Raw genomic sequence first — 12410 nt, forward strand, 5'->3', positions numbered from 1 at the left:
ATGATCCATCTTATCTTATCTGGAGTACAAATTTCAGAGTGAGCAAGCAGACTGTGAGGTCACTTACTGCTTCCACAACATACTCTGGGGTCTTTCAGCAGTCTGCACATTTTGAGCTTTCTGGGAGTCTGTGCCCTTGCTGGAAGGATGCCCCAGTAAGTTTCACATCGGGGAGGAAGAGGCTGATGCTCAGAGAGAAGCAATGCTGCTTGGGTTCGGGATCAGGTACAATGGATCTGAAGTCTCTCCTGGTTCCTGAGACTCTGGACTAGAATGCTTCAGAATATCTGGGTACCTACTATGATTTGGGTTGTAGATCAACAACAATCTCTTTAATCCTGGCCATAGCCCCGTGACAAAGAAACTGGTTGATTCTACATAAACATTGATTAAATTAAACATCTGCCCTATTTGCCTTTAATTGTCAACTTGATGTCACCCAGAGCCATCTGAGAGGAGAAGGTTCTATTGAGGAATTACCTAGGTCTGGGTGGTCGGTCGGCATGTCTGTGAGTGGTTGTTTTGATCATTAATTGAAAGGAGGGTCTCCCTTTGTGGTGCTTTGAACTAAAATGGCCTTCATAGACCTATAGGGAGTGGCATTAATGGAGGGTTGGCCATGTTGGAGGAAGTGTGTTACGGGGTGGAGGGCTTGGGGGTCTGGGGATGGTCTTTGAGGTTCAGAAACTCGAGTGAGGTTCATTGTTGCTCTTTCTTCCTGCTGCCTGTTTATCTGGGTGTAGGACTCTCAGGTACCTCTCCAGTACCATGTCTGACTGAATGCTTCCATGCTTCCCACCATGATGATAATGGACTGAACCTCTGAACTGTAAGGCATCCCCAGCCAAATGTTTTTCTTTATAAGAGTTGCTGTTGTCATGGTGTCTCTTCACAGCAATGGAACATAGTTCTTTGGGCAAGTGGTCCTTGGCTGTACTAACAAAACAAAACAAACAAACAATACAATGCAAACAAGCCAAAAACAAAAAAAAAACCAACAACAACAACAACAAAAAAACCAACCCCCAAAAAGCTAGATAGGGGCAGGAAGATGGCCAAGCAGTTAGGAGCACTGGTTGTTTTTCCAGAGGGATCAGATTTGATTCCTAGCACCCACACAGTGATTCACAGCCATTGGTGACTCTGGTTCCAGAGCAGCTGATGCCATCTTCTGGCCTCAGTGGGCCCTGCACCCACATGCCACACACACACACACACACACACACACACACACACACACACACACACACAAAATACCAATACACATGAACGAACAAAACCCCAAAACAACCTAGCTAAAAACGACCCAAGAAGTGAACCAGAGAATGAACTAGCAAACAGCGCTTTTCCAGAGTTCCTGTCTGTGGGCTCTTGCCTTGGGTTCCTGCTCTGACTTTTTTCAATAATGTATCATGACTCGGAAGCATAAACCTAAATAACCCCTTTTCTTCCTTACCATTTTTGGTCAGAGTGTTTTTACATTGCATTACAGCAACAGAGTGTAACACGGATAGTAGTCAATGGAGATAGATTATTTGAGAGTAGTTCTTGTTCATTATTCATTAATTATATTGATTCTGAAGATAACATTTGAAGCCCAGCCCAGTACTCATCCCTGGGAAAGGAGGCACAGCACAGACTTGAACTGGGGAAGCTTTGACTTTACTCCACATGCTTCCTGTACCATGGGACAGGAATCCTGGCTAGACACATTCTGTACTTAGGCTCCATCCCCGCCTCACACTTAGATCCATGCCAATTACCCCACAAGTGCAACAACAGCAACAATGTCATTTCCTGTTTAGAAAGAGCCACCAAAAAAAAAAAAAAAAAAAAAAAAAAAAAAAAAAAAAAAAAAAAAAAAAAAAGAGAAAGAAAGAAAAAAGAAAAGAAAAGACAGAAAAAGAATGAGCCACTTCTGGTTCCTAGGTTTTTATCCTTGTGACTCTACATGCCAAAATGAATCTAAATAATCCATGTTCTGTACTGTATAAACTCAATTCACAGTCTGCATAGAACATAGATTTGGGGGAAGATCTAAGGTTAGAGTAGAAAGATATTTTGGGATACAGGGCATCCAGATATATGTCCTACACTGAGGCATTTCCCCAGTTCAAATTCTACACATTCTTCCCCAAAGATCCAAATATTTCAGCCCTCAGGGATACAGCCAGCCCTGTTGTGTAACCACACAGCAGCAGTCAGTCCTTGGGAAGCTGGAGACACAAGCACCGGTGAATGGGTGTGAGCCCGGTTGCAATGTTTACGAGAAGAGCAGCCTCAGTACGGATCCTGAATTCTTCCAGCTCCGTTTCCCTCAACTGTAATAAAAGCAAAGGTCACCCAAACCGCCATTTCCAGAAATTGCTGGAAGAATTCAAAAGCAGCTCTGGAAAATTAGTTTTGGCTTAGCACATGTGAAATGTTCAATAGACATCAATGTTGGTTAATGCCCTGGGATTCGCTTAGTTCTTGCTTACTTTTATTTATTTATTCATTTATTCATTCATGTGTATGTATGTACTTACATGTGTGTGTATGTATGAACAATTTAGTGCCCACATGTATGCTCACATATGTGTGGGGCGCATGTGTATGTGTGTGTAAATGTAGAGACCAGACTTTGATACTGGGCATTTCTGCTATGACTCTTTACCTTGATTTTTGAGACAGTCCTTTTATTGACCCCTGAGCTTGTCCATGGCTAGTCTATCTGGGAAGTGAACTCTTGTCTCTGCCTCTCCTGTGCTGAAATTACAGATGCAAGCTACCGTGCTTGACTCTTTAAGTGGACACAGGGGATCCAGGTTTTCATGCTCAAACAGCGAGCATTTAACCAAAGGGGTATCTCTAATCTACTAGATGTTTTCAAGTTCTGACTATGATGCTAGGAGACATGCAATGTCCACTTGACAGCTTTAAAAAGTAAGTTATTAGATCAAGTGGAGAAGGTGCAAGTGACAAAGGTACATGGTAAGAGCAACCCGTGCTTAAAGTTGGTGGAAGTTGGTCCTTCATCCTCCCTTGTCATTGAGTGTGACCCTGGGGATGTCGGTGTCTCTGAGCCTTGGTGTCATTTTATGCAATATATATAAATACCCAACATCTGGATGACCATTGAGATGAGTGAATGGTGCTGATGAAGGGTGAACACAGACTGATACTTTGTATCTTCCCTGGGGGTAGACACAGACTGATACTTTTATCTCCCCTGAGGGGCAGACACAGACTGATACTCTGTATCTCCCTTCTTGATTGCCAGGTTTGTAATTTCCTTCATCCCGCCTATCATAAAACCTCAGCACATGAAGTCCCCTTGATCTAGATCATACTTTCTTCTATAAGAATTAACAGCTAATCTCCTCCACACCTCAGCCTCCATTCCCACGTCACAGTCCTTTCTAGAAACCCTTAGAGACACACACATCTCTCCTTGGCAGCATTTCTCACCAGCATGTTTTGTTCACTTGAGATTGTGTGACTGTCAACTGCCTCTCTGCTTGACTGGAGTGCCACCATGACTGACCTGTGTCCCCAGCATCATGTCTAGAGATTGTAACAAGGCAGGTACTGACCAGATATTTGAAAATGTAAAATGTATAAACATTATAACCCATTATTAATAGAGAAAGGATTCTTCATCTATGCCATGAAGGAGAATGAAATGACCTCCTTGTGGAAAAACCACAGAAATGGCCTTGATTTGGGAAGAGGCCCCTGTGTTACCAACCTGGTCTTCTAGGTGTCCTGGTTAGTATTGTGTAGAAAGAAGTGTGTGAGTCTTGAAACCAAAGCCAATGTTATTTTGTCTAATCAGTAAAATGAGAAGCCAGACTATGGGGTTGACCAGATGGCTCAAGTTGGTTATGTACTTGCTGTGCTGACAAGAAGACCTGAGATTGGTCCCCAGCTCTCATGTGTAACCAGGATGGCTACTGCCTTCAGTGTTAGGTTTATTGTAGCCTTCAGTGCCTGTCCTGGGCCTGCTTAGCTGGTCTAATCACAGAGGGACTCTCTTAGTGTATGAATAAATTATATCAATGTATTTGGCTGTGGCTGTGGACATAGGGAGATCCAAGATGAAGAGGCTGCATCTGGTAAGAGCCTGTATGGTGCTGGCTCCACTCTAAGTGTCAGGAGGGGAAACTAGAAGAGAGGATGTATCTCTTTCCCCTTCTTATCTCAAAATTGCAAGGCTAATCTTGAACTCATTATGTAGCCAGTGATGACCTTGAGTTTCATACATCCTGACCCCATTTCTCCCCTGCTGATATTACAGGTGAGCATCACCACATCTGGTTACATGGTGCTGGGGATGGAAATTGGGGATCTGAACATGCTCAGAGAGCACTCTACCCATCCAGCTCTATGCTCAATTGCTTGACTCATTTTTCTTGTCAAGAGCCCACACACACCCATCATAGCAGGCTCACTCCCGGGATAACTCATTCACTCCTGCGATGTTTCCGTAAACCCCACTCATGTCTTCAGAGTCATATTTCCTGCTACGGCACACCAGCACATAAGTTTCACAAAGGTTTTGGAGGTGACACTCTGAACCTCTGTGGAGCCTCTGGTGAGCCCAAGTTGTGACATTTAAGTCTATCTGGGAAGCACCAGCACCTGGGTAATTCTTGGTTCTGAATTTTAGTTTTTCAGACAGGGTTTCCTCTGTGTAGCCCTGGCTGTCCTGGAATTTACTCTGTAGACCAGGCTGGCCTTGAACTCAGTGACCTGCCTCTGCCTCTTGAGTGCTGGTTGTCATCTTTGGATTTTTAAAAGGCACAGATGCACACACAGTGCTTGGCTCCAGTGCCCGAGTAAAGGAGGAGAGCTTCACACAGCTGTCTGGAGGTACCATGCAAACATGAAGGTTTGCCATGAAGGAGGCGCCATGAAGCAAGACATTGAGGGCCAATGTCACAGTCCAGGAGTATGATTGACCCATGGGTCTTTTTATGTTAACAAGAATACTGGGTGGTTTACAAGAGTTGGTTCAACTTTAGAGCTGGAAAGGGGACAGTATTTCTGGGCTTCCAGCTTTCCAGCTAGTATCTGGGCATTAAAGAACACTTCATTATTTATAATAAGTATGACTAAGGTATAGTCACTAGTATTTTATGCATTTATTGTATTTTTAACAAGTTGTGTGTTGTGATAGTGTTGACATCAGTATTGAAGTGTAGTTTATTTTGCATGGGTGTGCGCACATATGTACACACACACATACACACAAAAGGGCACATTAAGCAAAAGCAGATGTGTGTGTGTGTGTGTGTGTGTGTGTGTGTGTGTGTGTGCACATCTTGAAGGCTGGATGAAAATCTCCCATGACTGCCTAAGGCAGAATCTTTTTATTAGTTGGTCTTTTGATACATGCACCATGCACCTGCACACGGGCTCCAGAGTTTCTCCTGTCCTTGCCTTTCTGCTCCTCACAGGAACACAGGCGTTAAAGACACAGGTTACTGCCTCTGGCTTTACATCACTTCTGGGGATTCATATTCAGGTCTTCAAGCATACCAGAGTATCTTTAATAGTGTCTGGGGTTGGCTTTCCCACACGGGATGGGGCTCAGGTTGGGGTGGTCATTGATAGGCTGTTGCCTCAATCTCTGTTCCATCTCTATCCCTTTGTATCCCATAGTCAGGACAAATTTTTGCTTGAGGGTGTTGTCCATGAGTTAATATCCTGCTCCCTCCCCTAGAAGTCCCACCTGGCTACAGGATGTGGCCACTTCGGTCTCCATATCCCCTCACTGATAGAATCTCAGCTAGGGTCATCCCCATAAGTCCAGAGACATTCTCTACTGATTTCCCTTTCCATTCCTAGCCCTCTCTCTCCTCTCCCTTCCCATGCCTGATCACCCGCCCTCCTCCTCACCTTCTCCCACCCAGTTATAACTGTCTCCTGAGAGGCTTCATTGAGCCGTGGATGGAAACAGATTCAGAGACCCACAGCCAGACATCAGGCAGTCTTGTAAAAGAGTGGAGGAAGGAATGGAACAAGCCAGAGGGGTCAAGGACACCAAAAGAAGACCCACAGAGTCAACAAACTGGGTGCCCACAAGGACCCACTGAGTCTGAGGCACCAGCCAGAGAGCATTCAGGGGCCAGAGCAAGCCCCCTACACATCTGCAGCAGATGCACAGCCTGGTCTTCATGTGGGTCCCCTAACAATTGGAATGGGCACTGTCTCTGACTCTGCCGCCTGCCATTGGCCCTTTTTGCCCTAAGCAGACTGCCTGTTTGGGCCTCAGTGGGAGAGGATATGTGTAGTTCTGCTGCTACTGGATGTTCCAGGACACTGGTACCCAAGGGGACCTTCCCCTTCTCTGAGGACAAGTAGAGAGGATAGTGGGGTTAGGAAATTGTAAGGGTGGCACAGAGAGTTGAGGAGGGCCTATAATCTGAATGTAAAGCGAATAAATAACAAAATTAATGAAGTAAAAACTCACCACCAACAAATTATGGTCCTCTGAACTACTAGACACGCGCTTTACCCACTGAGCCATTCGCCCAGCCCATACCATCCATAGCTAACACATCGGCCAGTAAACATGCTACACACTTTAAAGGCACCGTGCCCAGAAATACTGGGAGTTCCGTGTATGCTGAAGCCAGGATGAGTTCAGGAGGCTGGTGCTGTGTGAACAGCCCCGAGCTTAGCCTCCCCGGGATCTGGCTCTGCCATCTGCTGCATGTGGGTCTCAGGTTCCCGAAACCCCTTCTCAGAGCCTGGAGTTTCCTATCAGTAAGAGGGAAATGATACCTGCCTTATAGAATAAATATCACTGGTCCAAGGGGTAGGGACATCATCATTGGTTGAACATCACTGGGATTAGAGCACAGGAACCATTTCACTGGCTGCACCCACAGTGCAGCTAGCACCCTTTGGGAAGATGCATGGGGAACAGGAGGGTGTCAAGTGTGTAAGGCAGAGCTAGACCGTCAAGGACACTGGATGATCACTTCAGCCCAGTGTATCAGGAATTGCTCTGTTCACTGTTCCAAATCCCAGGAACTCTTCCTGTCACGTCTGGATGGTTTGCAGCAAACATGGCTGGCTGGCACCCTTAGACCTTTAGACTGCTCTTCTGTTCTGTGCAAGGACAATGTAATGGATGCTTGAGTCTTCCACAGTTGGGAGTGGTATATTGATGCAAGAACTGAAGTCCAATGTCATAGGAAATAAGGGGACAAAGAACCTAGGAAACGGGACCTCTGTCCCTAACCGGCTTGGCACCGGATTGGAAAGCTGCAAATGGGTTCCTTGGGAGTTCGGTCTGGTTTCCTCTATGCTGCTTAGCTTGAAGAGTTGTTCAAAACAATAACAGTCAATCCAGAACTCAACAACAAAGCCCATCAATGAAAACATTTGTCTTGCCGCAAAGACAAGGATTTCTTAGCTCTCATGTGTTAGAGCAATGCCAGCGCTTCTTGCTTTAATTTGACACCATTGTTCTTAGCCTGCTGGATTCCTTGGGCTACCTCCTGGCTCTTGGGCACTGGCAATGGTCAGTCCCTGGTGTCTGAATGCAAGCACTCTATTCTGGCTATTGGTAGGTACCCCACAGGTCTTGATCCTGAATGACACTATTAAAATAAGTTTGTGTTTATTTATGGCTATAAGATGTGAGTGGATGGAGGATGATTTCATAGCAAATCAAAGCCATGAAAAAGTCTATCAAACAGATCTGAAATCCAAGCACAGAGAGGCAAGGCAGAAACAGGGTGTCTGTGAGTTCAAGACCAGCCTAGAGAACCCAGTGAGAGTCTATCACAAAGAGACACAAAACTGGGAAGATGAATGAAAATGGCAGGCAGGTGGGAGAGAGGGTGGGTATGTTCCAAGTACATTATATATATATATATATATATATATATATATATATATATATATATATATATATATATATATATATATTAAATATTCTTACAAATGTATCAATCTATATAATGGATATCATACACACACAAACACACACACTCACACACAAACAAGTGCTCGTGTGTATCTTAGAATTATCTTAGAGTTAGTGTATCTTAACTTTAGAGTTTTGACTTAAAGTGCTCAAGGCCCTGAGGTTGATCCCCAGCAATGCAAACTAACACGTGCACACAAACCAGTCTCACATGACAGAAAGTTCCTGGTTAAGAAGTACCAGCACTTACAAGATAAGCAAGTTAGAAAAAGTACCTTTGGTACTTTTACAGGGAAAAGCCTAGAAATCTGTTTGATGGAAACATACTTCATACTTGAATATATTGTGTACCTACAAGCGTTCTCTCCTCTGTCTCTGTCTCTGTCATCTGTCTGTCTCTGTCTCTGTGTGTGTCTCTGTCTCTTCTCTCTCATACACACACACACACACACACACACACACACACACACAATGTTCCAGGGGGGAAGAACGGTCACCCACTATCTCCCACATACTCCCTTCAGTTGTAGAGTTTTCTGTTCCTTGGGATATTGACATCCATCTTCTTCCGGTGTGCTTCCTATAACATTTACAAAGGGTTCCCTGGGAGACAGGAAACACATTGATTTTCTACCAACTCCCCATCTTTCGGAGAAGAGTGGGGAAGAGCTGAGCAGTGGATCCTCTTCTTTTGGTAGCCAAGCACATCCCACACCCTCCTGGCCTACATATCGTTTAACAAACTGCCCTGTGATTCTTGTGGGGCGTGGCGTCCCCACTGATTTAAAATCCCTGCATTGCTCAAACTGTATTGTTCTTCATCAAGTGGAGTCGTTTTTTATGTGAAGTGTCAAGCTCCCTAACAAATACCTCCTGCCAGACAAATCTAGTCCCTCGTCGGAGAGCCGCGGCTAAATAGTTTATAGCTTTAATCTGCTCACCGAGGTGTGCAGTCTATGACAGTAATTATAAATGCAAGGAGAAATTATAGCTGAATGCCTTAACAGCATTAGGAGCTGTTTGATGAACAATCATGGGCGCCTGCTCATTTCCAACAATAGAGGGCAAGTTAGTGTCAATGCATTAGAGAGATCTCAGTTCTGCATGGCTTTTTCTAGCGTTTACCACGGAATGTCACTTGTCTCTTATAAAGTCGGGGGAAAAAACATTGGGGAAAGCTTAAAAAAAAAAAAAACAGACAAAGAGAGAAATATAGAGGGAAACGATTTATCATTGCGACTCGTATTTTTCCGTTATGTTTGGAGGCAGGTTGGGTTTCAAATGAGCTCATGGATGGTAACTAACCGCCTGTTTACATACAAGGGGCCTCAGAAAAATAATTCCCTCCCCAAGCCCCCTTTTCCCCCTTAAATGCTTTCCTAGAGAAAGACTTCGTTAAATGAAGGGCAAGTTCAAAATGATCTCGGAGAGCCAGTCCCTGCAAACCTGCCCGTTGTGCCTCTCATCTGGCTTCTTCCCTTCTTCTCGAGTCTTCGTAACCTAATGATGCAATTTACTCTTTATTTTCCTCTCCTTGCTTTTGCAGAAAGACGTTTTTAATTTAGCTGAAGAATTACGCAAATGTATTTTAAAGACATAAATCCATATAAAAAATATGAGCTAATTAAAACATTGCACTCCTTGTCGCTTATGGAGTTTCAATTTAGCAAAAGGGGAGGAGGAAACCAAACCAAAAATCACGTCTGCTTAAATGAAAGGATGGTGGTGATGGCTGACTGGGGTAAATTATCAACAATGTTGATCTATATTAAAGTGGCGAATTACACACGTCAAGACAGAACATTCCGGAGTCCCAATGAGGAGGAACGCGCAATGGGGTGATGTGCCCAGTGAGGTGAGGCAGATTGCTCTGAAGAAATAAACAAAAAAAATTACAAAAATTTCCTCCTTTGGTTCCTGTCCCTCGGAAAGGGCCAGAGCATCCGGCATGACCCCACTTCTGTATTTCTCATGTTGTCCCTACCTTTGGCTGTACCATCCTGAACACGTGATCTCATTTTATTTTGTTTGTCCAAAATGTATTCCTGAGAGTCAGGGTGATGTATATCGAAGTCCATGTGGCTTCCAGTAATGTCTTGGTTTTATACTTTATTCGAATGCATGTCAAATGACTAAACAGGAGATTTAACAGGAACTGAGGCACGCTGCTTCACCCTGTAGGGCATCTTAGGTCCCCATATACCTGTGTAATAATCTTTTGGTCAACATCTGACTCTGGGTATTATGGGGGTTCTCTGAGATCCAGCACTTAGTGACACCATGAGTGACATTGAGGCTGTCTTTGCTTACTCTGATATACATGCTATAGTGGAATTGCACAAATGCTTCTTATAAAGCATTTCTGCCACTAGGCCATGTGGAATTATAACTCGTTTATAGCTGGGGTTTCCTAGAAGCCCTTGGGGAACTCTTGTTTTTGGAATACCTCTTACCCACATATTCTAGCCTCTTCTGTGTATGATTGGCCATATAGTGGACCCTCTACTCAGGTGAGAAGGAGGATGCCAAAGGCAGAAGATATTGGATAAGGATTGTATAGACCCATAGTGCTTAAGGTTGGGACTCCCATCTGGCTGACTTCATGTTAATGGAAGAATAATGAAACCATTTTGAAAGCTAAGGCTTACCTTCCTTCAAAATGAAGATACCAAGAGTAACCATTCCTTCATCATAGAAAGAAGCCAGTGGGTGATAGTTTTGCCACAGCTACAACAAAGGGTTTGCAAGGGGTATGGCTATCTGGACATGAATTAGTCGGTTGGGGAGACTGTAAATTCTAAGATTTTTAATGCTTCAGGACACAGGCAGGGCTGAGAGACTCTTCAGGACTTACTTTCCTGGACCTGCTGCATACCAAGCTTTAAGCAAAGGGCTCCCACACATTTATGTAATTTTTAAATCCTTCCTGGGAGCCAGTTATGACGTCTCTGTTTCACAGCTATGGAAGCTGGGTTGAACATGGTGGGATGGGGTGAAGTCAGAAGCCAGGGCAGATGAGCTGTGCAGCCAAATGTTCCTCGAACAAGTGGCCACCATCTTTATTTCCCTGGGACAGGGAAGTGTCCCCGCTGTGCATTCCATTGAACAAATTTCCCTCGAGCTGTGCGTTTGCCACTGGCCTTCGTGGCTGACATTTTTTCCTGGTCATTAGTTTAGTTTTTTTTTCCTGGTATCTGCACCATGTTTGCCAGAGGTCATAGATGGAGGGACCTTGGGAAGTACAGCGCGGTGCCTCTGTCATTATTTTTTGAATTGACCCATACTTTTATAGGACTGTTTGTGAGGCTAGCATTGTGTAAGGCGTGGAAGGAAGCAACTGGTACGAATCTCCACGGTTTTTCGATTACAACTGGTGTTCCTGCTGGCTCGATGCTATGCCCTGTTGCTAACTAGAATGTGGTACGTGGTGAAACATGGCCAATGTTTGCCGAGGGATGGAAGGACCAGAGGGAGGGGAGGAGAAACAGAAAGACAGACGTTTCTTTAATGGACAGAAAAACAGTGGACACCTTTCACGGGCCTTCATGACTCCCGCCTGCTTGGCGATTCCTAGATTGGTGTGCAGTCTACGTGATCAATTTTGATAGAATTATGACTCTCCAGGTGGAAAATGAATCTCATGTGAACAGTGGAGAGTTTTTGAAAAAATTAAAATAAAACTAAGGTCCCCATAATGATATTTGGGACATGGTCATACAAAGACTTGGTGGTTCGGTGAAGGGCAAGTTTAACTGACTTAGACATCCATCTTTTATCTTATCTGGCAGCCTCCCTCGCGTTTCACCCCCTTCGCATACATTTTCATCAAGCCCTCTATAACAGAAGTGGCAGGCAGCTTGTTGGACTAGAATACATTTCTGCCCGCAGCCTCAAGGTTAGGTGTGCCGTTAAACTCGTCCACTATATTACGTGGTAATGACTATAATTTGAAGTCCTTATGCATTCGGGACTCAATGATTTACTCGCTGTTTAATTTCCAGTCAAGAGCAAGAGATTTTTAAAGGTATATACAAATACATGGGGAATTGTTTTAGATTAGTTATGTCTTAAAAGACCGGGATGCCCATTTAATGCCTCTCAAGGAATTTAACATTAAAAAAAATTGATTTTGCTATTTGACAGGGTGTTCACAGGATTAGAGGTGGGCATAGGAAGGGAAAGAAAATTCAGGTCGAAATTTGCACCATTTAGAAATTTGTAGATATGGTAAACTCTTAAATATCCCACTGTATCTTGATGTGCTTTATAAAATATCATGTCATCTTTTTCTGATATTGGCCCCTTTTCCATATCAGCTAAGATTAGAATTCCAGGTGATGGTAGAATTCCTGTAACCATCTAAAAACCATCATTTTAAAATACATATAATAAAGCTTATAAAATTAAAAGGAAAACCAATGACACCATGCTATCCTATGCATAAGCTCAGAAGAGGGGGCAAGGTGCATACCTATGGCTCCCATCA

Source organism: Micromys minutus (assembly GCF_963924665.1).
Source record: "Micromys minutus genome assembly, chromosome: 11".
In the NCBI taxonomy this organism is placed as follows: domain Eukaryota; kingdom Metazoa; phylum Chordata; class Mammalia; order Rodentia; family Muridae; genus Micromys; species Micromys minutus.